A 26,879-nucleotide genomic window follows, 5' to 3' on the forward strand; every position below is an offset into this window, starting at 1 on the left:
ACGGCCCTGCACTATCTGGACTATAAACCGGACTTTCAATGAAGATCAGAAATTCCGGTTTATAGAGCTTTCCAGTTGATAAAGTGCCAGATAACACAGCTTTTACTGTATGTTCATATATTTTATAGTTTCATATATTTTACTTACAATTCAGTAGTTACTGGCAGTAACTAGTATTTCCTGGCTGGGATGATTTAGTTGGGGATTGGTTCTGCTTTGAGCAGGGGGTTGGACTAGATGACCTCCTGAGGTCCCTTCCAACCCTGATATTCTATGATTCTATGATTGTTTCTTGTCTTACTGCTGCTCTTCAGGGTACGAGGCCTTGCAAGGCTGGCCCCCCTGAATGTTTCTCCACACCTCCTAGGGGTGCACACCCCACAGTTTGAAAACCTCTGGCTTATGATGTTGAGATAAGTCATCATGTAATTGATCCAACTACTTTTTTTTTTTTTTTGCTGTATCCTGCATGGTCTGAACAATAAAAATGGTTTTATTACAAGTAGAATAGTCTATTCTGAATAACATTCAAATCATCAGCTGGCAACTGCAAACAGGACAAATGCCCAGTTTTCCCCAAAAGTTGTGATGTCTGGGACAGAGCTTAAAAAGGGGACTGTCTCAGCCAAAACAGGACATATGATCACACTTATTATAGGAAGGAAGCCCAGCAGTGGCAAGCTGGCCAGAACAGCGACTGTGAGGAGCTAGAGAGGAGCACAAGGCAGCCAGAGGCTTGTGGAAGATCCAGAGAGGATGGTCTGGGATTAGCTGTTTGGGATAAAGTAGGGAAAAACCATGGGTGGCAGGTATAATAGGCCAGGAAAGACTTAGCCTACCCTGGTGCTGCTGCCCTCCCGCTGCTGGATACCTGGGTCATGGTAGCCCCGCCGCACCCCTTCCCCAAAGCCCCCACCGCCTGCTGCCGCTGCTGCCTGCCTGCCATGTGTCCTCCATTTCACCCTGCCTCCAGAGGTCCCCACTGCTCACAGCGTCCCTCCTCCTCTGGGACAGGGAAGTGAGGAGGGACGCAGAGAGTCAGCGGTGGGCAGGGGAGTGAGGAGGCTCGGACTGGCACCCGGGGAGCCAGCAGCTCAGACCGGCGCTGGGGGCCAGCAGCTTGGCTGTGGGAGGGGGTTGGTGACCCAGCCTGGCACTGGGGGCGGGGGAGGGCCAGCAGCTCGGCCCAGTGTGGCTGGGGCGAGCGGGCCAGGGCTCCTCCAGTCGCAGGGCAGGAGCCTCAGGGCTTCTCCTGTGGGGTGTGGTTTGGGGCTCCGGTGTGCAGGGGGCGGGGCCGGTGGGCTAGCCTCCTCAAAGCGGGGGTTCACCCACCGTCCATGGGAAGAACCCAAAGTGTTGACTGATTTTATACTTGGCTAGTTTCAGGAATGTCTCCCCCCTCCCGCATCTATCATCGGGATCTTATTTCCCTCAAAGGAAAACTGACAACGGATAGGGTGCAAAACAAGAACAGGTTTATTGGACAGACAACAGTTAACAAGGGTAAGAATAACTCAGGTAAGTAACAGGTTGATACCAATAAGGGCTCCCAAACTATAACCGAGAAAACAAGGAACCAAATACAAAGGGCACTGGCTGTGACAAAAAGGGCTTAGCTCCCTTCCCAAGGTTGACCCCAGGTAGGTTAGATGGAGGACAAATGAGTCTCTACCGTACCCTGCAGCTTTATCCCTGGCACGGCAGGACTGGCTTCGGACCCAATCCAGATGGTAAGGCAGGGCCTCTGGCACAGGCTGATGGAAGTTCTGTCTTGTTCTTCTTGCAGCTCTTCTTCCCTGCGTCATCATGGGTGGATGTCTGAGGCAGGATTAGAAAGGTAGATGACAGATCGTTCTCATATGCAGGTAAGAAACCCTCCCTACAACCTTATATGTGGTACTAATGTCCACCCTTCAGGGTAAGCAGTAGCTCACTGCAGCACTCTCTCTCTCAGATGGGCCGCAGTAGCACACTCTACCTCCAGGATGGGCAGCCCCATTTGGGAGATGTGCTGACCCTTTTATAACGTACGGCTGCTGGGCAGATTACAGGTCAAGTGACCTACCCAGTTTCTCACCTTAGGGCAAATAGGGCGCCTAAGCAGTAGCAGGGGCTGAGGAAGAAGGGCAACCAGTATGGATTCCTTGTTGTTGTTAAAGAGATCCAAGATGGTGTAAGGGAGATAACAGTAAAATAAAAATTTTTCTGCCTACAGAAGGAGCCTGGGGGGGCAGAGGGGAGTGATGAAAAAGACTGTGAAGGGTGAAAGGTGAAAACTGTGAAGGGTGAAAGCTGAGCCCACAGGGTGGGCAGAAGACTGCTTGAAATTACAGCAGAGACAACAGACCCTTTGGGAAGGAGAAGCTGGACCCAGTTTGAGACTGGGACAGATTTTCTGTTTCATTGTTTTGGACTTAGATTCCCCAAAAAGGGTAGACTTTTATTAGAAGCTTGGCCACAAGCGCAAGTCAATAGGGTTGCCAATTTTGGTTGGATGTATTCCTGGAGGTTTCATCACAAGACAACCTTTAATTCAAGATTAATCTTTAATTTCTGGAGACTCCAGGACAATTTGGAGGGTTGGCAACCCTAAATAAGTCAACAAAGCAGCCCAGATGGCATTGGTGGCTGGGTGGAGTCAAGAAGACTGAGTGAAAACTGAGGCAAGCTGCTGCAACAGCCCACTATGCCAAGTGGGGGAGCTCTGGGACAGTAAGTTATGAAACAAAGTCAATTAGAAGGGCATCCCCCCAGGGGCAGGGCTAAAAATCCATGTGTGTTAGATCTTCTCTCAGTACTAGAATGGCTCTAGCAAGTGATAAGATTGTGAGAGTTGGCAATATGTAATGTGGTGAACTTGCTGGAGGTGAATCAGCTACTTCTCTTTTTCATCTGCTCAGGAGGAGGATGGGTGGCCAGCAAGGAAAGCTCTCATGCTATTTAGGAGGACAGTTAGGAGGAGTTGGTCAGGAAGGCAGAGCGTCTGGCATCTGGGAGGAGTGTTGTGTTGAATCCAGTGGAGAACTGGGATCCATTAGATGTTAGGACCCATACAGCTTTAGCAGCTGAAGCACCTAGAGCATTTGCTGCAGCTGTGGTATAATCTGGCACGCCACTGAGGACAATTTCAATACAAGGGTTAGCGTAACATAGCACATCAGTGACCCCTTGAGGGGCAGATATTTACATAAAACCAGGGCTAGAATTTAACACAAGTCCCTAACATTGCAGTTCATAGAACTACCATTAGGTTACTCCTTCTTTTTCAGTTTCAGATCCCTGACTGTCAGAGAAGTGTAGTGGCTAGAACAGCCACTGATCATTTAGAACAGTTCTGTAATTAAGCAAGTAGGTCTTGCAGTATCTCTGATTTGTGCTCCTTATTGCTATGCACTGAGCATGGATCAATACATGCACAACATCAATACATACATGCTAAACTGCATGATACTGTTCAGCTACTAGGTTCTGCCTTTGGTAACAGAGTACACCCGCACTGTAACAAATCCCTGGGGATCCAAGCCATTTGTTCATTATAGCCAGGAGTTGGTTATAGTGAAAGATCCCTGCCAAGGGTGGGGCAACTGACACCTCACGCTCTGCAGTGGGAGCTGAGAGCTCCTCCAGCCCCATAGCAGTGGGGGTGGGGGAAGGCTGACATCTCCTCTGGCCTCACAGAGATGGGGGGGGGATGATAGCTCCTCTGGCCCTGGGGCAGCAGGAGGGGATGACATAAAAGAACATGTTTTCACCAGAGAATTCAGGAACCAAAGGAAAATGTTGAATCTTTTGTAAAAAATGTTCATGCATTGGCTGAAAACTCTTATTTTTGGGGACTGCAAAACACTAAAATATCAGAGACAGGCAGGTTGTTGGTTTAACAGACAAAAGCCTCTAACAGCAATTAAGACAAATCTACCCACAGCTACACAGATAGCAAATCAGTCTGAACTAGTCAAACACCACAACAAAAGGGAGGAGCAACTTGAAAAACCTGAAACTAGCGTAGAAACTGTAAACTGACACAGCAGGAGTGCTAAAAATAATTACAATAAAAGCCTTGAGTGTATGAAGAAATTCCAGGCAAACTACAAAGCCTATCAGAATAAATGCGCAAGATGAGGAAAAATTCATATCCCACCAAATGTATGTTTAACCAAATGCACCAGGTATAATAAATGCACAAAATATGGACATTTTGCAGCTGTTTGGCATTCCAAGGCAGTCAAGGAGTTGACTAATATTACAGACAATCAAAAGCCATTGTTCCTGGGATCTATCACCTGTGATAACACAGTCTACTTGGAGAGTGAAATTGAATATTCATGGAGAGACTATTGACTTTAAACTTGACTCAGGAGCAGATCTGACCGTCATCTCAGAAGGGACTTACATTCACTTTCAACCCCTCCCAGAGCTGAAATCACCTGATACAGCTCCATTATCCTTTCCTTTTACTCCTCCCACTCTCTAACACCTGGATCCATGGGGATTCTACCACTGGCACAGAATGGCTGGACTCTACTCCCTCTAGACCTTATCAAGGTGTCAGGATTTCTTTGTGCATTGGCTGGGAAGCAAAGAGTCAATGGAGGGAGGTGAAGAGGTACTGCATTCTCACTGGCACTGAATATGCTCACCCTCAAGGAGTGAGAATGGATAATTAGGGTGACTATATTTACCAAAGAGAAAACAGGACACCCCCAGTCACTCGGCCAAGGGACCCCCCCCCATGCTGTTTCCCATTGCTGGAACCCTGTTTTTCTGCCTGCTTCTCCCTCCCACACGAGGCTGTTGCCTGGTTGCCGGAACCGTGCGGGGCCCCCTCAGGAGGCTGTTGCCTGGTTGCCGGAACCCTGCAGGGCCCCCTCAGGAGGCTGTTGCCTGGTTGCCGGAACCCTGCGGGGCCCCCTCAGGAAGCTGTTGCTGGGGTCCCCACATTCAGGAACGCTGCCTCTCCCCAGCCCTGCCTCCCCCCTGCAGTGGGGCTGGTATCTCTCTGCTCACCCCCTCTGCACCACACCCCTCTTTTTTGACAAAAGTGGGCATTTGTTCTGTTTGCTCTTGCCAACTGATCAAGTCAGCAAGAGCAAACGGGACAAATACCTCCTTTTGGGAAAAAAGTTGGTACAGCACTTAAAAAAGGGACTGTCCCAGCCAAAGGATGTATGGTCACACTATGGATAATAGTTACCCATCTTTGCTTTGAGATCTTCAGATGAAAGTATTATATTAATGCACATTATTCTTTAATTTAGAAGATTATCTCCTTCAGTGTCACTACTCTCTGCCAATGGTTTCCCTCAAGTTGGAGTAAGCAAGAAAGCCATTATTACAGTTTAATTGACATTAGACAGGCATTTCTGCTCCTTCTGCCCCTGCTTCTTTCTGAGACACACAAGGGACCTCATTGGCAAAATGGCATATTGGCAGAGGCAGGGATGGTGGAAGGTCTTATGAGAGACTGTTCTCATGGTGTATAAGAAACCTCACCTGGCTCAGAGGCATCATCAGGAGAGTTCCAGAGGGTGGCTACTCTGATAAGTGGAGTTCAAGGGGTTCCAGACGGTGGCAGCCCAAAGCAGATGCAGCTCTTGAGGTGGAATTGGCATGCTGCATCTGCAATCAAAGCCCAGAAGTACAGATGTCCAGCAGGAACAGTTATGGGCTCCTTCCCAACCTTTCAGAAGGTTGGCAACCCCACAGAGACATTCCAAAAGGAAGCAGCACAAAGCAAGCATGGATAAGCTCTGGTGATGGGAACCAGCACTGCAGGTAGCCATGGGAAGAGAGGGACCCAAGTGAGAGCTGGCTTCCTTCCTTCTGTATTGATAAGATTCATACTTGATAAGGATGATCCCAGGTTTTCAAACCCTGTTCTGAGGAAATATTGTCCAGGGCAGTGACCCTCTCCCACTTCTGCTCTTTTAATAACCAGCTGATTCTCACTGCCTTGTTTGAAAAAGCTCTATAGGCAGCTGCAGGGGGAAGGGTGGCAGAGTACTGCTGAGAGAGAAGCAGTTCACTTAGGGTATGTCTACACTACGGAATAAGGTCGAATTTATAGAAGTCGGTTTTTTAGAAATCGGTTTTATAAATTCGAGTGTGTGTGTCCCCACAGAAAATGCTCTAAGTGCATTAAGTGCATTAACTCGGCGGAGCGCTTCCACAGTACCGAGGCAAGCGTCGACTTCCGGAGCGTTGCACTGTGGGTAGCTATCCCACAGTTCCCGCAGTCTCCGCTGCCCATTGGAATTCTGGGTTGAGATCCCAATGCCTGATGGGGCTAAAACATTGTCGCGGGTGGTTCTGGGTACATATCGTCAGCCTCCCGTTCCCTCCCTCCCCCCGTGAAAGCAAGGGCAGACAATCATTTCGCGCCTTTTTTCCTGAGTTACCTGTGCAGACGCCATACCATGGCAAGCATGGAGCCCGCTCAGGTAACCGTCACCCTATGTCTCCTGGGTGCTGGCAGACGCGGTACGGCATTGCTACACAGTAGCAGCAACCCCTTGCCTTGTGGCAGCAGACGGTACAGTACGACTGGTAGCCGTCATCGTCATGTCTGAGGTGCTCCTGGTCGCCTCTGTGAGGTCGATCAGGAGCGCCTGGGCAGACATGGGCACAGGGACTAAATTTGGAGTGACTTGACCAGGTCATTCTCTTTAGTCCTGCAGTCAGTCCTATTGAACCGTCTTATGGTGAGCGGGCAGGCGATACGGACTGCTAGCAGTCGTGCTGTACCATCTTCTGCCGAGCAGTCATGAGATGTGGATGGCATGCAGTCCGTCTGCTGCCAGCCAAAGATGTAAAAGATAGATGGAGTGGGTCAAAACAAGAAATAGACCAGATTTGTTTTGTACTCATTTGCTTCCCCCCCCTCCCCTGTCTAGGGGACTCATTCTTCTAGATCACACTGCAGTCAAGGTGCAGCGAGGTAAATCTAGCCATGTATCAATCAGAGGCCAGGCTAACCTTCTTGCTCCAATAAGGACAATAACTTAGGTGCACCATTTCTTATTGGAACCCTCTGTGAAGTCCTGCCTGAAATACTCCTTGATGTAAAGCCACCCCCTTTGTTGATTTTAGCTCCCTGAAGCCAACCCTGTAAGCGCCCCTCCCAGCATCAGAGCAATGGCAAACAATCGGGCATCTGAGAGTGCTGTCCAGAGCAGTCACAATGGAGCGCTCTGATGGGGCTAAAACATTGTCGCGGGTGGTTCTGGGTACGTGTCGTCAGGCCCCCGTTCCCTCCCTCCCTCCGTGAAAGCAAGGGCAGACAATCATTTCGCGCCTTTTTTCCTGAGTTACCTGTGCAGACGCCATACCACAGCAAGCATGGAGCCCGCTCAGGTAACCGTCACCCTATGTCTCCTGGGTGCTGGCAGACGCGGTACGGCTTTGCTGCACAGTAGCAGCAACCCCTTGCCTTCTGGCAGCAGACGGTGCAATACGATTGGTAGTCGTCCTCATCGTGTCCGAGGTGCTCCTGGCCGCGTCGGCTGGGAGCGCCTGGGCAGACATGGGCGCAGGGACTAAATTTGGAGTGACTTGACCAGGTCATTCTCTTTAGTCCTGCAGTCAGTCCTATTGAACCGTCTTATGGTGAGCAGGCAGGCGATACGGAGTGCTAGCAGTCGTACTGTACCATCTTCTGCCAGGCAGGCAAGAGATGAGGATTGCTAGCAGTCGTATTGCACCATCTTCTTCCAGGCAGGCAAGAGATGGGGATGGCTAGCAGGCGTACTGTACCATCTTCTGCCGAGCAGCCATGAGATGTGGATGGCATGCAGTCCTTCTGCACCGTCTGCTGCCAGCCAAAGATGTAAAAGATAGATGGAGTGGGTCAAAACAAGAAATAGACCAGATTTGTTTTGTACTCATTTGCCTCCTCCCCTGTCTAGGGGACTCATTCCTCTAGGTCACACTGCAGTCACTCACAGAGAAGGTGCAGCGAGGTAAATCTAGCCATGTATCAATCAGAGGCCAGGCTAACCTCCTTGTTCCAATAACAACGATAACTTAGGTGCACCATTTCTTATTGGAACCCTCCGTGCAGTCCTGCCTGAAATACTCCTTGATGTACAGGCACCCCCTTTGTTGATTTTAGCTTCCTGAAGCCAACCCTGTAAGCCGTGTCGTCAGTCGCCCCTCCCTCCGTCAGAGCAACGGCAGACAATCGTTCCGCGCCTTTTTTCTGTGCGGACGCCATACCACGGCAAGCATGGAGCCCGCTCAGCTCACTTTGGCAATTAGGAGCACATTAACCACCACACGCATTATTCAGCAGTATATGCAGCACCAGAACATGGCAACGCGATACCGGGCGAGGAGGCGACGTCAGCGCGGTCCCGTGAGTGATCAGGACATGGACACAGATTTCTCTGAAAGCATGGGCCCTGACAATGCATGCATCATGGTGCTAATGGGGCAGGTTCATGCTGTGGAACGCCGATTCTGGGCTCGGGAAACAAGCACAGACTGGTGGGACCGCATAGTGTTGCAGGTCTGGGACGATTCCCAGTGGCTACGAAACTTTCGCATGCGTAAGGGCACTTTCATGGAACTTTGTGACTTGCTTTCCCCTGTCCTGAAGCGCATGAATACCAAGATGAGAGCAGCCCTCACAGTTGAGAAGCGAGTGGCGATAGCCCTGTGGAAGCTTGCAACGCCAGACAGCTACCGGTCAGTTGGGAATCAATTTGGAGTGGGCAAATCTACTGTGGGGGCTGCTGTGATGCAAGTAGCCCACGCAATCAAAGATCTGCTGATATCAAGGGTAGTGACCCTGGGAAATGTGCAGGTCATAGTGGATGGCTTTGCTGCAATGGGATTCCCTAACTGTGGTGGGGCTATAGATGGAACCCATATCCCTATCTTGGCACCGGAGCACCAAGCCGCCGAGTACATAAACCGCAAGGGGTACTTTTCAATAGTGCTGCAAGCTCTGGTGGATCACAAGGGACGTTTCACCAACATCAACGTGGGATGGCCGGGAAAGGTGCATGATGCTCGCATCTTCAGGAACTCTGGTCTGTTTCAAAAGCTGCAGGAAGGGACTTTATTCCCAGACCAGAAAATAACTGTTGGGGATGTTGAAATGCCTATATGTATCCTTGGGGACCCAGCCTACCCCTTAATGCCATGGCTCATGAAGCCGTACACAGGCAGCCTGGACAGTAGTCAGGAGCTGTTCAACTACAGGCTGAGCAAGTGCAGAATGGTGGTAGAATGTGCATTTGGACGTTTAAAGGTGCGCTGGCGCAGTTTATTGACTCGCTTAGACCTCAGCGAAACCAATATTCCCACTGTTATTACTGCTTGCTGTGTGCTCCACAATATCTGTGAGAGTAAGGGGGAGACGTTTATGGCGGGGTGGGAGGTTGAGGCAAATCGCCTGGCTGCTGGTTACGCGCAGCCAGACACCAGGGCGGTTAGAAGAGCACAGGAGGGCGCGGTACGCATCAGAGAAGCTTTGAAAAACAGTTTTATGACTGGCCAGGCTACGGTGTGAAAGTTCTGTTTGTTTCTCCTTGATGAACCCCCCCACCCCTTGGTTCACTCTACTTCCCTGTAAGCTAACCACCCTCCCCTCCTCCCTTTAATCATTGCTTGCAGAGCCAATAAAGTCATTGCTGCTTCACAGTCATGCATTCGTTATTCATTCATCACACAAATAGGGGGATGACTACCAAGGTAGCCCAGGAGGGGTGGTGGAGGAGGGAAGGAAAATGCCACACAGCACTTTAAGCACAGCACTTTAAAAGTTTACAACTTTAAAATTTATTGAATGACAGCCTTCTTTTTTTTGGGCAATCCTCTGTGGGGGAGTGGCTGGTTGGCCGGAGGCCTCCCCACCGCGTTCTTGGGCGTCTGGGTGTGGAGGCTATGGAACTTGGGGAGGAGGGCGGTTGGTTACAGAGGGGCTGCAGTGGCAGTCTGTGCTCCAGCTGCCTTTGCTGCAGCTCAACCATACACTGGAGCATACTGGTTTGGTCCTGCAGCAGCCTCAGCATTGAATCCTGCCTCCTCTCATCACGCTGCCGCCACCTTTGAGCTTTACATACATAGAACATGTGCTTTCGTTACAAGGTCGCATTTTGCCTCCTCCCACCGCGTGAACGGATTTTGGTTGAATGCCAGCAAACATACACTGCAATGCTTTGTTCTACAGTGATTCCCCAGTACGTGTTGCTGGCCTGGAGTGGTAAAGTGTCCTACCATGAAGGACGAAATAAGGCTGCCCTCCCCAGAAACCTTTTGCAAAGGCAGAACCGCAAATGCCAGGGCAAAGTAATCCTTTCACATGCTTGCTTTTAAACCATGTATAGCATTTTAAAAGGTACACTCACCAGAGGTCCCTTCTCCGCCTGCTGAGTCCAGGAGGCAGCCTTGGGTGGGTTCGGGGGGTACTGGCTCCAGGTCTAGGGTGAGAAACAGTTCCTGGCTGTCGGGAAAACCGGTTTCTCCGCTTGCTTGCTGTGAGCTATCTACAACCTCCTCATCATCATCTTCTTTGTCCCCAAAACCTACTTCTGTATTGCCTCCATCTCCATTGAAGGAGTCAAACAACACGGCTGGGGTAGTGGTGGCTGAACCCCCTAAAATGGCATGCAGCTCATCATAGAAGCGGCATGTTTGGGGCTCTGACCCAGAGCGGCCGTTCGCCTCTCTGGTTTTCTGGTAGGCTTGCCTCAGCTCCTTCAGTTTCACGCGGCACTGCTTCGGGTCCCTGTTATGGCCTCTGTCCTTCATGCCCTGGGAGATTTTCAGAAAGGTTTTGGCATTTCGAAAACTGGAACGGAGTTCTGATAGCACGGATTCCTCTCCCCAAACAGCGATCAGATCCCGTACCTCCCGTTCAGTCCATGCTGGAGCTCTTTTGCGATTCTGGGACTCCATCATGGTCACCTCTGCTGATGAGCTCTGCATGGTCACCTGCAGCTTGCCACGCTGGCCAAACAGGAAATGAGATTCAAAAGTTCGCGGTTCTTTTCCTGTCTACCTGGCCAGTGCATCTGAGTTGAGAGCGCTGTCCAGAGCGGTCAGAATGGAGCACTCTGGGATAGCTCCCGGAGGCCAATACCATCGAATTGTGTCCACAGTACCCCAAATTCGAGCCGGCAACGTCGATTTAAGCGCTAATCCACTTGTCAGGGGTGGAGTAAGGAAATCGATTTTAAGAGCCCTTTAAGTCGAAATAAAGGGCTTCATTGTGTGGACGGGTGCAGGTTTAAATCGATTTAACGCTGCTAAATTCGACCTAAAGTCCTAGTGTAGACCAGGGCTAAAACTGAACATGGCAGAGTAGCCCAATGAAATGGATTAAGTATCTATTGAGGAGCTGGAAAGCAAGTAATGGTGAGGGAGCAAAGGAAATTTATATTTGTTAGGAAAGAATTTCTCATTATAGTGAGGGAAAAGGGAATTTCATTCTAGCAAATCCTGTAAGGTAACACTTTGGGCAATGCCAGGGGGAATAGAATGCATATTGTACCTCTACAGGGGTCTACTCCAAGGTGTTCCCGACTGTGGTGATATTCATGCCAACTTCAGTAATATTAATTAGCACAAAAAAGTTTTTATCATGGAAATACAGAAAATAAAAATTCTGGAAACTAAAAGGAGGGGGAAATAGAAATAGATAATGGACAGAAGAATGAAAAGAAAATACAGAGAGCAACAAAATTTAAAAATGGAAATAGGCAGAGGTTAAAAAGATTAATTAAAATAGGAAATGGCTCTGAAAAAAGCCCACAACTGTTCAACTGAATCAGGAATCATCCTGCTATGCACTAGCTAGAATCAGAAATCATCATGGCATTCACTAACTACTTTACTTAACTATATAATATTATCAGGGTTACCTCATCATTCTATCCCCTTTTCTGTGTTGTACAGCGCTAAGTATAATGGGGACCCTGTCCTGACTAAAGTCTCTATGTTCTTGTAACAGAGTTGTCATAAATATAAAGGGAAGGGTAAACCCCTTTAAAATCCCTCCTGGCCAGAGGAAAAATCCTCTCACCTGTAAAGGGTTAAGAAGCTAAAGGTAACCTCGCTGGCACCTGACCAAAATGACCAATGAGGAGACAAGATACTTTCAAAAGCTGGGAGAGAAACAAAGGGTCTGTGTCTGTTGATATGCTGCTTTTGCCGGGGATAGACCAGGAATGGAGTCTTAGAACTTTTAGTAAGTAATCTAGCTAGGTATGTGTTAAATTATGATTTCTTTAAATGGCTGAAAAAAGAATTGTGTTGAATAGAATGACTATTTCTGTCTGTGTGTCTTTTTTGTAACTTAAGGTTTTGCCTAGAGGGATTCTCTATGTTTTGAATCTAATTACCCTGTAAGGTATCTACCATCCTGATTTTACAGAGGGGATTTCTTTACTTCTATTTCTATTAAAAGTCTTCTTGTAAGAAAACTGAATGCTTTTTCATTGCTCTCAGATCCAAGGGTTTGGGTCTGTGGTCACCTATGCAAATTGGTGAGGATTTTTACCAAACCTTTCCCAGGAAGTGGGGTGCAAGGGTTGAGAGGATTTTGGGGGGAAAGATGTGTCCAAACTACGTTTCCCAGTAAACCCAGTTAGAGTTTGGTGGTGGCAGTGGATATTCCAAGGATAAAATTAATTTGTATCTTGGGGAAGTTTTAACCTAAGCTGGTAAAAGTAAGCTTTGGAGGTTTTCATGCAGGTCCCCACATCTGTACCCTAGAGTTCAGAGTGGGGGAGGAACCTTGACAAGAGTGCGGAATAGAGAACTACTAGCTGACTCAACACTCAGCTCACTTAAGCATTAATAAATTCCCCCAGAAAAGGCTAATTCCCTAATCAGACAGGGGAGTGGGTGCTGATGTGCTAAGGAACTAATTATCCCTTTAGCTGAGAGGGTAGTCAAAAAGCATTGGAAGGAGGTACAAGGGGGAAAGGCTAACAGCTCAGAGGAAATAACACCTCAGAGGGGTGAGCACTCTCCCGCTTCCTGGAGAAAGGGCTGAGGACTAGGAGAAATTGTAGATAGAGATGCTGTATAGGATTGTGGAGGTAATATAAATAAAACTCATAGAAGTGCTAACAAACAGAAAGTATCTAAGGTTGCTTGTGTGGGATGTCAGGACAGGAATAACATCCTGTTATGCGTGTTATGAGTGGGGGCTTGTCCAAAGTTATTTCCTTTATCTGTGGTGATGAATCTGAAGGAGGGAGCCTGTGGGAAGACTTGGTGGTCTGGGCAATGGAAGAGACCCTAAAATGCTTGGTGAAACAACAGAAAGAGATGCAAAAGACCTTGCAGTTGTTCCAACAATTCTGCTACCTGGAATAGCAATCCCTACTATCTTGGCAAGCTGAACAACAGAAAAACATGCAGGGGTTCATGTGAGAACAAGTGCACATGCAGCAATAATTACTCCAAAATGTGGAGAGCCCTGCCATGGGGAATGGCAGTTGACTAAAGGGGATTGGCCTTTGTAAAATGGGCTTTGTAGACAACCCTGATGCCTTTTTTTGCCCCATTTGTAAGGGGAGCTATTGGAGCTGGTTGGGACAGAGGAATGTAGGCCTTCCACTTAACACCCTACTACTTGGTGGGGAGGCTGAAGTGGCTTACACGGCCCTGAGTGACAAATAGGTCCAGGACTATGATATTCTTAAGGCAGCCATACTAGACCAAGTGGGCCTGTCTACAGAGAAGTACCTGCAGAGGTTTTGGGCTGCTTGATGGACTGAAGGGATATGACCCAGGTCATTTGCCCAGAAGCTAACAGACTGGGCTACCCACTGGTTAAAGCCGGTTACTCAAAGTGTGGGTGAAATTAGGGACTCTGTTTTGACACTCTAATTTTGGCAAAGCCTACCTGAGAACACTGAGCGTGGGTCAGGAGGCATCAACCAACAGCACTGGAAGTGGTGGTCAAACTCAAAGTTTGTGGAAGCAGACTTCCCCCCCCCAAAAAGGGGGTGTCCATTTAAGGGACCAAATCCAGGAAAAACGGGTTGAACATTTACAGGGGTAAAACCTGAGGAGAAGAAAAGGGAAGAGACAAAAGGAATTACTTGAGGGAATCAGGAAGTTGTATGTTACCAATGTGGACCTCAGGGATAAACTGGTAGTACTAGGAAAACTGGGGACAATAGATAAAAAGGACTGTGAGTGATAAGACATGCCCTGCCTTAAAATAAAGAGGATGACGGTGGGAAGATTAGGTCTCCAAGTTGCCCCTGGTGCAAAGACCAGTGGGCTAAACGGTTGTGGGGACCACCCCTGCCCAGGAAGAGTGACTTCTGGGGGTGGAGGATGGCTAAATCATGTAATGGGATTCTGGATGATCACTGGTGGGGGGGGGGGGGGGGGGAAAGGAGGGGACTGAGACAAAAGGAGACCAACATCTCTTGTAAGGAAGGGAGAGCACAGGACAAGAAAAAGGAGGCCACATGGAAGGAGAACCCTTGCTTTTAAACAAGGAGTACGGAGGTGTGTGATTAACACTGATCACTTAAACGTTAATTAGTTCCCCAATAAGAGGCCTGATGGAGGAGTGGAGTATTTAATTACCTAATCAGCCCCCACCAGTCTGATTAGGTAGGGGGCTAGTTATCCCATTTGCTGAGAGGGATGTTAAAAAACCTGGAAGGACATGAAAGAGGGGAAAGAATAGCAGAGTCAAGAATAAGATCCCAGGGAAGTGAGATCTCTCTCTCCTGAGAAAGGGCTGCACCATGGGATCTTGATGGTGGTTTGGTGGAGATACAGTAGAACCTCAGACTTATGAACACCAGAGTTACAAACTGACCAGTCAACCACACACATCATTTGAAACGGGAAGTATGCAATCAGGCAGCAGCAGAGACCTCACCCCCCCCCCCAAAAAAAAGCAAACACAGTACAGTACTATGTTAAACATAAACTACTTTAAAAAAAGGGGGGGGGGGTTAAAAAAAAAGATTTGACAAGGTAAGGAAACTGTTTCTGTGTTTGTTTCATTTAAATTAAGATGGTTAAAAGAATTTTTCTTCTGCATGGTAAAGTTTCAAAGCTGTATTAAGTCAATGCTCAGTTGTAAACTTTTGAAAGAACAACTATCACGTTCTGTTCAGAATTACAAACAACCTCCATTCCTGAGGTGTTCATAACTCTGAGATTCTACTGTAATAAATAAAATTCACTGAGGTGTTAAAACAGAAAGCATCCAAGTCTGTTTGTGTAAGATCTCAGGACAGGCATGGACTGTGCCCTATTACAGTGCAACTGTAATATAATAATACTACCCAAGTTTCATCACTGTAATGCAGATTATTTGGAAACATTCTCCTGCAATGACCCTCAGTGTCAATAGATGGTGCTATTGATATAATTTTTAATGGCACTCAGGCAAAGCTGAAGGTCTCCAGTTTCACTTTGCAGAGTCATACATACAGTACATTAAAATGAGGAATGTCATACTCCCAGAAAGTTAGAAGCCACATAATTTAAGGAATGTTTAGGTTTTATCAGGAAACCAATGAGATATACTATTGAGCAGATGTTCACAGACTTGTATAAGTTCCCATTCCTTAGAGTTATGCTATATAGTAAAACTTGAGATACTCAATGACTGTGAAGACTTCGATATTTATAAATGCTGCATGTCAGTATGAACCTACTGAAATATTTTAAATGGTTTGAATAAAATTGTGTGTTTCACAGATCTGCCTCTCCTGATTTCTCTCCCCACATTTTTCTAACACCAGTTTCTTCGCTGTTCTTCTGTACAATCTCATTGCTGTTCGTGTTAGGTGCTCTCGGGTAGGGTGATGACAGGCAGACCCCTGTAATCTGGAGCAATTTTTCTGTGTCTCAACACCTTACTGACTCTCCATTTCATTTCAAATTAAAATCTTTTCCCCTCCTTTTCCTCCCCCCAAATGCTGACTTCTGCTATTTTCAAAACTACATTATTTAAGATGCCATTCCAAGAAACACTGTATTGCATTGTTTTTTGTGCTAGGATATTAAATATGAAAGAAAAGATGAATCACTAATAATTATTTGCCTTTAATTTTCAATAACAAAATAGATGTTTAGTGCTTTGTTCGCAAGCGGTGAAAAGGCCAGAGGGGCACGACAACTACAATATTTTATTACAACACCAGTCTCAAAAGCCCATTTGCCTGTGAAAGCAATGATATACTGCCAGACCAACTTAAAGCAGCAGAATGGTCCCATGCTGAAAAGATCCTTATTTGCAAGCTCTCAGAGGCAGGGACTGTCTTTTTTTTTTTTTTTTTTTTTTTTTTTTTTATTCTGTGGGAGTATTTTCCCCCCTTACACAGATGATGCCTCGTCAGTGGTTCCTTGCTCATTTTGCACCTTATTTCCTCTATCTCTGAAGCCTAACAGCAGGCAGTAGAACCCCTTGGTTGATCTGAAGGCATGGGATATCTCCTAGCTTGTTTGTCCTAAGTATGCCGGGAGTAGTACAGCCTCTCTTGAAATGTTAGAAGGCTATGGTGGCTAGACAGCAGGAAAGTGGCCTGTCCAGGACAACATTCACAAGCCTATCAAACAATATGTCCTTTGGCTTCTTAAACTCGCATGTGTTCCCTACCTGCCCGGTATTCTTAAGACTGTCTCACCAAGTAAGTCTCACCTGAGAACCACCACCCCTAAGCGCAGATTGCATTGCCCTTTTCTGATCTATGTTTCACCAAGAAGGAAGCAAAAGGTCTGGGTTTAGCCCCCACATCCAGCAATAAAGCAATATGCAGCTAAGTAAATTGTTGAATGGTCTGGTGATTTTCTTGAGAAATTAGACTGAGTCCTGGAAGTGGAGTTCCTTCCGTTCCCATATGACACCATGGTAACACCCACATTTATAGATTGTGTGTGCATGGAAGCAGCCAAACTTGTTGCACATTATATTTATCATAGAATCATAGGAATGGGAGTTACTTCAAAAGGTTATCTAGTCTAGTTCTCTGCAGAGGACCAAGTATACCTAGACCATCCCTGACAGGTGTTTGGTGGGTTAAGAACAGTATAGAAAATGACAGGGATTCCACAACCTCCTTTGATAATGTATTTTTGAATTTAATTATCCTTATAGTTAGAAAGTTTTTCCAAATATCTAACCTAAATCTCCCTTACTGCAGATTAAGCTGATTACTTCTTGTCCTATCTTCAGTGGCCATGGAGAACAATTGCTCATCGTCCTTGTTATAACAGCCCATCACATATTTGAAGACCGTAAGGTCCCTTCTCAGTCTTCTTTTCTCAAGACTAAACATATATTTTTATTAAAAAAAAAAAAAAAACTTTCCTCATAAGTTGGGTTTTCTAAGCTTTTTATAATTTTTGTTGCTCTTCTCTGGATTCTCACCCATTTATCCACATCTTTCCTAAAGTGTGGTGCCTAAAACTGGACACAATATTCCACCAGAGGCCTCACCAGTGGCAACTAGAGTGAAACAATTGCTTCCTGTATCTTACTGATGACACTGCTCTTAATACGCTCCAGAATATCGGCCTTTTTTGTAACTGGATCACATGGTTGGCACATTCAGTTTGTCGTCCATGATAGCTCCCAGACTCTTAAGCAGTGCTTCTGCCTAGCCAGTTATTCCCCATTTTGTACTTGATTTTTTTCCTTAAGTAAAGTACTCTGCACTTGTCTTGATTTAATTTCATTTTGTTGATTTCAGACCAATTCTCCAACTTATGAAGGTTGTTTTGAATTCCAGTCCTGTCTTCTAAAGTGCTTGTAGCACCTCACAGCTTGGTGTCATACACGGATTTTTATAAGGATACTCTCCACTCCATTATCCAAGAAGTCATTAATGAAAATATTCAATAGCACTAGACCTAAGATAGAAGCCTGTGGGACCCCACTAAACACAACCTCCCAGTTTGACAGTAAACCATTGCTAACTAATCTTTGAGTATTGTTTTTCAACCAGTTGTGTGTACCTACTTTATAATAATGTAATCTAGACCACATTTCTGTAGTTTGCTTGTTAGAAAGTCATTTGGGACTGGGTGAAAAGCCTTACTAAAATCAATATATATCATTTCCCGCCCCCCACACACTAGGCCAGTAACCCTGTCAGAGAAGTTTCAGAGTAGCAGCCATGTTAGTCTGTATCTGCAAAAAGAAAAGGAGTACTTGTGGCACCTTAGAGACTAACAAATTTATTTGAACATAAGCTTTCATAAGTGGACTGAATGCATCCAATGAAGTGAGCTGTAGCTCACAAAAGCTTATGCTCAAATAAATTTGTTAGTCTCTAAGGTGCCACAAGTGCTCCTTTTCTTTTTCCTGTCAGAGAAGGAAATCAGGTTGGTCGGGCATGATTTATTCTTGACAAATCCATGTGGGATATTATTTATCACCCTATTATCCTCTAGGTGCTTACAAATTGTTGGTTTAATAAATTGTAATACTGGCACAATTAGGCTGACTGGCCTATAATTCCTCAGGCCCTCGTACAAAGATAGGTACTATGTTTGCCCCACTCCAGTCTTCTGGGAACTCGCCCTCTTGCCAGGGCCGGCACCAGCGAACCAAGCAGGTGCCTGGGGTGGCAAACATAAAGGGGCAGCAGGACATTGGGTTCTGGGGTGGCAATCTGCCCTCAGTGGTGGGGGGAATTTAGCGGCCGCTCCGTCAGAGCACATTTCACGCTCGGCAGCAATTCAACGGCAGGGACGCAACTCTTCTTTGGTCGCTGACAGCAATTCGGTGGCCGCACCATCACTCTGCCTCCGTGTTTGGAAGCAAGGTTTTTTTTGTTTTTGTTTTTTTGTTGCTTGGGGTGGCAAAAACGCTGGAGCCAGCCCTGCCGCTTGCATGAGTTCTTGAAGATAATTGCTGATGGTTCAGAGACTGCTTCAGCAAGTTCCTTACGTATTCTAGGATGAATTTCATCTGGCCCTGCTGACTTGAATACATCTAATTTATCTAAATATTCTTTAACCTGATCTTTCCCTATTCTGGCTTTTATTTATTGTCCTTGGATGTGTTAAGCATCCTCTCACAATTAACCTTTAGAGAAGACAAGCAAAACACACTTAAAAACTCAGCCTTCTCGGTGGGTACTCACTACCCCCTCTCCTCCAGTAAAACACCTGGTTGTGCAGCAGTCCAATTAGAAAAGAACCAATGTTGGCTCCAAACTTGTTCCTTTCCATGTGTTCTCTTCACAGTGAGGGGATTTAGGACTGAAGTGATGATTACTCAAGGGGGAAAATAGCTGAAATCAAGAACAAAAAGTATAACATGGACAATAAATTTTAAGAAAATCTACCCAACTACATGGTGGGAAACAGGTGCTTGATCTCAGACTCCATCTTCCTGAGCTGACAGATATGAAACTGCTTGTTGATTTTTAAGGTGCGTCCCATACCCAGATGCAGTACACCAGAATCCACTTAGTACAAATTTGGAGAATGGGATAAAGGCTCAAACAGTGCAAACCCAAGTTCACTCTTGCTCAGCCTAGGCTAATTCAAGAGGGGCTGAGCTGCCCAGAGTAATTGGACAAGCAGCTCCGAGTGTTTTGTATTAGCCACACAGAGTTGCTGGGTTCTGACTGCATTATTAGCTCCACCATCAGCAGCACTTGAGCTTCAACCCCTACCCTTGCTGGAGTTGGGTTGTAATTCAAAGTCCCACTCCCCTTGAATTAGGAGTACCTGATCCTCCTCTTGGAGCTGGATTATCATGCAAAATAAACTCCTGCTCCTCAGGTAGAGAGTCCAAAGCTTTCCTCCTGGCACTGGATTACACTTCAGGCCAGCAATAACCCTCAGTTAGGTTCACCTACCAATTGGCACCTTTCTGCTAAGAGCTTTCACCTCTCAGTTTAGAGAGGTTAACAGGCAGCAGTGTTGCTGCTGCCATCATCATCAGCAGAGAGGTGCTTTTTCTGGGTATCTTTACACTGCAGCTGGGAGTGCGAGTCTCTGCTTGAGCTAGCGTGCTAAAAATAGCAGTGTGGCTCTGTGGCATGAGCAGTGGCTTGGGCTAGCCATCCAAGCACATGGCCAGGGGGTTGCGTGGGTTTGCACTCAAACAGCTAGCCCCAGCCATGGCCCTTGCCGCCACAGCCACACTATTCTTTTAGTGCACCAGCACATGTCTGACTGTCCATGCTGGGAAGCATATTGCCAGCTGAAGTACAGACATAGCCTCTGTGAGCACCTCTCTGCAAAGGAGCCCTGATGGCCTTTTATCAGGCACAGTGCTCATTATTTGATTAACTGCCTAGATGGACTTTTCCCCTTTAAGATAGCTCCTCATAGGTAGCCTGGGCCTGGACTCTCCTTAAAGGGGCCACCAACCTCATGACAGTGAGACAAAAGTGTTCAGTATCTAGGACTCAGACATGCACCACAGGAAGCCAATGGGAGCATTGTTACTAACTTCAATGTGTGTAGGATCAGGCCTCTAGAATGAAATTGATTATAGTTAAGGCTGCATTTTTGTCACATTTGTCTGTGAGGTCATGGATTCTCTGATTTGCATGTTTTTAAAAAAAGTCCATGACTTTTGATTTAGGGGATTTTTGTATGCCAGTGGGTGGATCTGATGGTGAACAGCTGAATCAATTTCAGTGAGAAGTCTGAGTGCTGCCAAGTTAAATTCTGGGCTGCATGGGTAACTAATAGAGAGCAGGAACTCAGCAACAAGTGCTAATGCAAAAAACCAGACTAGCATGAGAACTTTTATTCCTGCTGGGTGGAGAGGTTTCTCCTTCACAAGGCACAAGAAAAGAATTCAGAGCATTAGTTTGGTTTTTAGAAAGGTCAGCTCTGTTATGGCAACTACTCTGTTCAGAGCTGTACACTGTTATCACAACAACAGTAGAGTTCTAGGGCCAAACCGTACTGATATATGAGAAATGTTCACATAAGGACCAGAAACATTTTTGACTAGAAGAAAAGGAGGACTTGTGGCACCTCAGAGGCTAACGAATTTGAGTATAAGCTTTCGTGAGCTACAGCTCACTTCATCGGCTGCATTCAGTGGAAAATACAGGGGGGAGACTTATATACATAGAGAACATGAAACTATGGGTGTGACCATACACACTGTAACCAGAGTCATCACTTAAGGTGAGCTATTACCAGCAGGAGAGCGGGCTGGAGGGGAAACCTTTTGTAGTGATAATCAAGGTGGGCCATTTCCAGCAGTTGACAAGAACAAGGGGGAAATAAACAAGGGTAAATAGTAATGACCTATCCACTCCCAGTCTCTATTCAAGCCTAAGTTAATTGTATCCAGTTTGCAAATTAATTCCAATTCAGCAGTCTCTCCTTGGAGTCTGTTTTTGAAGTTTTTTTGTTGAAGAATTGCAACTTTTAGGTCTGTAATCGAGTGCAGTTAGACTCCTATGCAAAAAGCATGGGACTCAGCTGCCAGAACCTGCCAGAGACCAAGCATGTGGAGTTTCTGTACCTCTTCATCAGGTCTGGCCCAACTGTCCAACAATATGGTTCTGTGCCAATGCAACAAACACTAATCAAGTTAATAAATAAATAACATAAGCAGCCTGCGGTAGAGCTATGTGCAAGGAATGGCCCTACATGCAAAATTCTTAGAAATTCACTCGGCCCGATCCTGCAAGGCATTAACTCCTATTAAAGTCAATGGGAGTAGAGGGTGCTCAACATCCTTTAGGCTGGGCCCATTTCCCCCCTATTGTATGCTGTTAGTCAAAGAAAGCTTCAGCACTGAAAATGGGAATTCTGCAAAGACTTAGGAAATGGAATTAGGATACTAGCTAAAAACCTGATCCTGCAACCCTTAATAATCTTGACCTACATGAGTGATCACATTTATTTCAGTATGATTACTCATGGAAGTAAGAATAACATGAATGTATCCTTCCACCCAGGGGATCAGATCCTAGGCTGGTGTAAAGAGCTATATGTATGTTGATTTATGCCCAGTGACAAGCAAGCCCTGCATCTACATGCACAGTTTATAAATTATACTTGTATTACAATGATCTGGAGCGAGAGACCTCGTATCTTAATTTCTCTTTACAGAACACAAAGGGATCCATGTAGTTTCATTTACTTGTCTCTATCTCAGAAAATTCTATTGTTATTTCTCACTTGAGGGGGCAACTATGACTAAATGACTGAATAAAATCCCATATATTTGCCAAATCTGCATTCCTTCCCATTTGCCACCTTTTAAGGCAATGGTATTCTTGGAATTTGCACTTGTAAGAATCCCACCGTGAGAATGAGAGGATTAGAATAAAGGTGGAGAACACTGTTAATCCTAATTAAAAATGCATTTTATTTAAACTAGTGAGAGACAATACAATGAGTTTCAAATTAAATCTCAGGAGAAAACTTACCCTTCACATCTCTTAGGATAAAATAATTATGTACACTTTTATATCACTCTCCCCAGTGTGGCTCCTGATAGATAAAGCCAAAAGAGGTACTGATTTACACTATCTAGGATTCTGGCCCCTCATCTGTGCTGACCTCCTTTGTTAATTCTTGATTTGGCTAATAATTGTAGCCCTTTTCCCTGCTCATATTTAAACAATACGCTGTTAGCAATCAACAGCTAAATCTCCTATTTAGTAATGTCTAATTTACATTATAATGTACATGGATTTCAGCCCAACAAGACATAAGTGTTATACTGCTGTACAACACATTAGCTCTTGCAAGCTCAACAGAGCTAAGCTGAGTCAGTACATGTATCAGAGACCTCTGAGGAAGTACAGCAGGAAGTTACACTGGTAATTAAGTAGGTGTTATGCTTTCCTCTGGATCAGGGGTGAGCAAACCATGGCCCGTTTTAAGCCAGTCCTCAAGCTCCTGCTTGGGAGTAGGGTCTGGGGCTTGCCCCGCTCTGGTGCTCCAGCCAGGGCGCAAGGTCGGGGGCTGCTCCATGCGGCTCCTGGCAGCAGCAGTCTGACCCCACTCTGGCTCCTACGTGCTCCAATAGCCCCCTCTGCCACTCCAATGGGAGCTGCAGGGGCGATGCCTGCAGATGCGGCAGCATGCAGAGCCACCTGGCTGTGCCTCTGTGTAGGAGCCAGAGAAGGGACATGCCGCTGCTTCCAGGAGCCACTTGAGGTAAGCATCACCCAGAGCCTGTCCCCATGCCCCAACCCCCTGCCCCAGCCCTGATCCCCCTCCCACCCTCCAAACCCCTCGATCCAAGCCCGGAGCACCCTCCTATACCCCAAACCCCTCATCCCCAGCCCTACCCCAGAGCCTGCAGCCCCAGCCGGAGCCTGCATTCCTTCCCACACCCCAACTCCCTACCCCAACCCTGATCCCCCTCCTACCATCCGAACCCTTGGTCCCAGCCTGGAGCACTTTCCTACACCCCAAACTCCTCATCCCCAGCCCCACTCCAGAGCTGCATTCAACCTCACGCTATAATGACACTAACAATTCAGCTACAATTCTTGGTACCGTGTGTTTTCTTACTCATCAAGATACTGTAGGTTTTAACAACTCCAAGATGTCTGCTGAATAAGAAATTATGGAAGTCTGCTACATAGTGCATATGATTTATGTAATCCTTCTGCCAGGGGTTAACAGCAGCAACAAGGGCCAGCTCCAAATAGCCAGGTGTCCCTCTTAAAATTAACAAATACCATCCTCAGCCAGAAAAATTGGATGAAACCTCTGGAAAATATGGCATGAAAATCAATGCAGAGAAAACCAAGCTAATGACAGACAAACGTGATGGGATCAGCTCACATATTGCTGTCAGTGGACAAGAACTGGAGACAATGAAACAGTTCAAGTATTTGGGGGCACTCATCACTGATGAAGGATCCAAGGCAGAAATTTGGGCAAGAACTGTGCAAACAGCAGCAGCAGTGGCAAAGCTAAAGACAATTTGAGGAATAAGAACATCTCCCTGGAATCCAAACTGAAACTGCAGCATGCATTGGTCATCTCCATTTTTCTGTATGCATGTGAGATGGGGACCCTTATAGCAGAACTTGAACAGAAAATACAGGAAGTAGAGATGAGATATTTCCGTAAAATCCTGGCCATCTCCTACTTCGACCACATCACTAATGAAGAGGTCCGCAACATTATCACCCAATGCACTGGGTCATATAAAGATCTTCTGATGACTGTGAAGAAGCGCAAGCTGAAGTGGTATGGCCATGTAACAAGATCATCTGGCCTATCCAAGATCATCCTCCAAGGGACAGTACAGGAGAAGAGAAGAAGAGGTAGACAGAAGAAGAGATGGACTGACAACATAAAAGAGTGGACAGGAATGGACTTCACGGAGACTCAAGCATTGACACACAATTGTCAGGGGCAGAGACAAATGGTTGGTTGCTCATCAATGATGGTGCCCCAACGACCAATCTGGTTATGGGAGTGGTGATGATGATGATGATCATCATCATCATCCAGAATTTCTGGGATCACTAAATACATTCCCTGGCCATTCTGAATAGACAATACTTCCTACCCTCAAGCACCGAGTCTGTGTATGAAACACGGAAAACTTTACAGGAGAAAAGGAAATACAGAATGAGCTTGGGAAAATTCAGCAACAATCTACTATATGAATGATGAATAAAACACTCCCCCATGGTAATTTTGGCAGTGGTCCATTAACTCAGTTTCCACCTGCCACTGTGAACATCCAATAGAAAAATGTCCTGTTACACATCACTTCCCCCTTCGCTAACCACCATGCATGGTTTGGTGTCAGTGGATAGTGTAGTCCCCGAGTTCTTCTGAGGTGCCCTCAAGCAGGCCTGTCTCCTGGGAAGCTCTGCCTGGTAACCTAACCCAGCTATAGTGGTTTCAGCCAGGGGTGCTGGAAGAATTTTTATAGTGGGGGTACTGAGAGCCATTGAACTAAACTGTACACCCTGTGTATAATGGAAACCACTTCAAGCCAGAGAGTGTGGCAATACCTCTAGTTCCAACACCTATGGTTTCAAGCTTTATTTAGCATCTGGGTTGAAGGGGCCTCACTGCAGTTCTGCTGCTGTCCTCTGAAATTTTACTGAAGAGGCCTCTCTGCATTGCACCCCCACTGCAAAGCTGCCACAACCACCTCTGTGCCTTTTCCTGAGACAAAGGACTTACATACACTTTTACAGCCAAGTCCTCAGTCCATCTTGGCTCTCCCTGCAAAGCCCTTTCAACAGCACTGGATCCCCAGGGGAGCAAACCAATAGCATAGATGGTCTTTGAGCAGAATCTTCACTACAAGACAGGAACCATTTTCACCTTTTACCAGTTCAGTTCTGCTACCTAACGAATTCTGAATTTGTATCCAGTTACAGTAGCTCCCAAAGTCTGTCACTGAAAGAACTCTTGGTAGAAAGCTTATGCAAATGAAGCTCTCCCTGGAGCTTCACTTCTTGCTGTTCACCAATAGATGGAGCAGAAAGCTCCTTCCCCTCTGTAGTTTCTCTCCATCTGGAGTTCTGGATAAATAGCTTATGCAGAAAAAAACAGCTTTGTGGCCATTCTTCTCTCTGTTCATCAACAGATGGGAGAACAGAGCTCTCTACCTTCTAGAGCAGCCAGCAGGGGTAATCCATAGGAGGACCGTGAGGCCAAATCTGGACCGCCACACACTTTTGAATGGACCCTAAAATCTTTTTATCTACTTATTATCATTATTGTTATTTTTTTATTATTTTCTCTGGAGTCTGAACTTTGACTATCCCTTGACCAATAAATTTGGACCTTGACAAAAAATAGACTACCCCTGTTCTAGAGCTTCAGGCCAAGGGCTTACACTTGTGAGGCTGAGGAAATGTAAACATATAGGGCCAGATGCCTGAGCCCATTACAACTCCTTTTAGGCTGCTGTGGCTGCTCAAAGGGGCCATAGAGACAGTTTAACTTGCCTCCTGTGATTTCTCTGTACATGGGGGGAATCCTTAATTAAGCTTCTGTAATGGTTTTACACATATACACTGCATTCTTAAAGTAGGGGTCATGGAGAGAGAAAGGGGTTGTGGCTGGTGAGCCTGGGCTGTTGGAATGGCCTTTGAGGCAACAGACAAACAAATGAAGTGCAAGCAGATCCTGATGGCTCCAGGATCAAAGAGCTGGAAAAAAAGCAACTGGCATGACATACCTACATATGCTCACCTTGGTGCTACACTGGCCCAGCTCAACCAGAACAGAGAATGTGCACCAAAGAACATCTGAATTACTTAAGACACAGTATTCACCTTGATAGACAACTATGTCCTCCTGATGGAAGTTTTGCCCTTAGGTGTTCTGTGCCCTGATGTTTGGCTCATGCTCTTCCCTGTTGCCTGGAGAAAGAAGTTAGGAGTATAGCAATCACTGTCAGGATCCTTCAGCCTCACTAACCCAGTTAAACCACAATTTTCCAAACCCCAACTGATATCTGGTTACCTGCAACTGATATCTGGTCCTGTATCTGAAATTCAGACTGAAACTGAAATTTGTTTTTAATGAACCCCCAATTTTACAATTAAACTTAATTCTTAAACTTATTCTTCAAGAGCTTTACTTCTACTGGGCAGTAAACTACGGGTGCCAACCCTCCAGGATTGTCCTGCAGCCTCCAGGAATTTAAGACCAATCTTTATTATGGTGTGATGAAACCTCCAGGAATACATCCAACCAAAATTAGCAACCCTACAGTAACACTGTCACATGGGGCACAGCAGCAAGAGCAGTAACGATGGTGGCATACCCCACTAATTCAAGTTTGGTTAAATACCCAGAAGACTACAGAGTTTGAGAATGTCACCCACAAATTGTGACTAATTTTCTCTTTTCCTTCTGTCTCATATTTTCGAGACAGTGCTTTATAATTACTATGAAAGGACACTGCCAAACTTGCCAGGCCCATAATTTTATCTACCTTAGTTTACAATATTATTATA

General features: G+C 46.1%; 1 long non-coding RNA gene across 1 annotated transcript; it reads right to left on the reverse strand.

Annotated features, from left to right (window-relative positions):
- Positions 1-1,735: 1,735 nt before the first annotated feature.
- On the reverse strand, positions 1,736-26,267 carry LOC142072356 (uncharacterized). Its single transcript, XR_012668753.1, has 3 exons — positions 26,193-26,267; positions 5,494-5,619; positions 1,736-1,818 (listed from the first exon to the last, which is right to left on the reverse strand). It is a non-coding gene; the product is annotated as an uncharacterized LOC142072356 (long non-coding RNA).
- Between the last annotated feature and the right edge of the window lie 612 nt (positions 26,268-26,879).

This window comes from Caretta caretta, chromosome 6, assembly GCF_965140235.1.
Source record: "Caretta caretta isolate rCarCar2 chromosome 6, rCarCar1.hap1, whole genome shotgun sequence".
Lineage (NCBI taxonomy): Eukaryota > Metazoa > Chordata > Testudines > Cheloniidae > Caretta > Caretta caretta.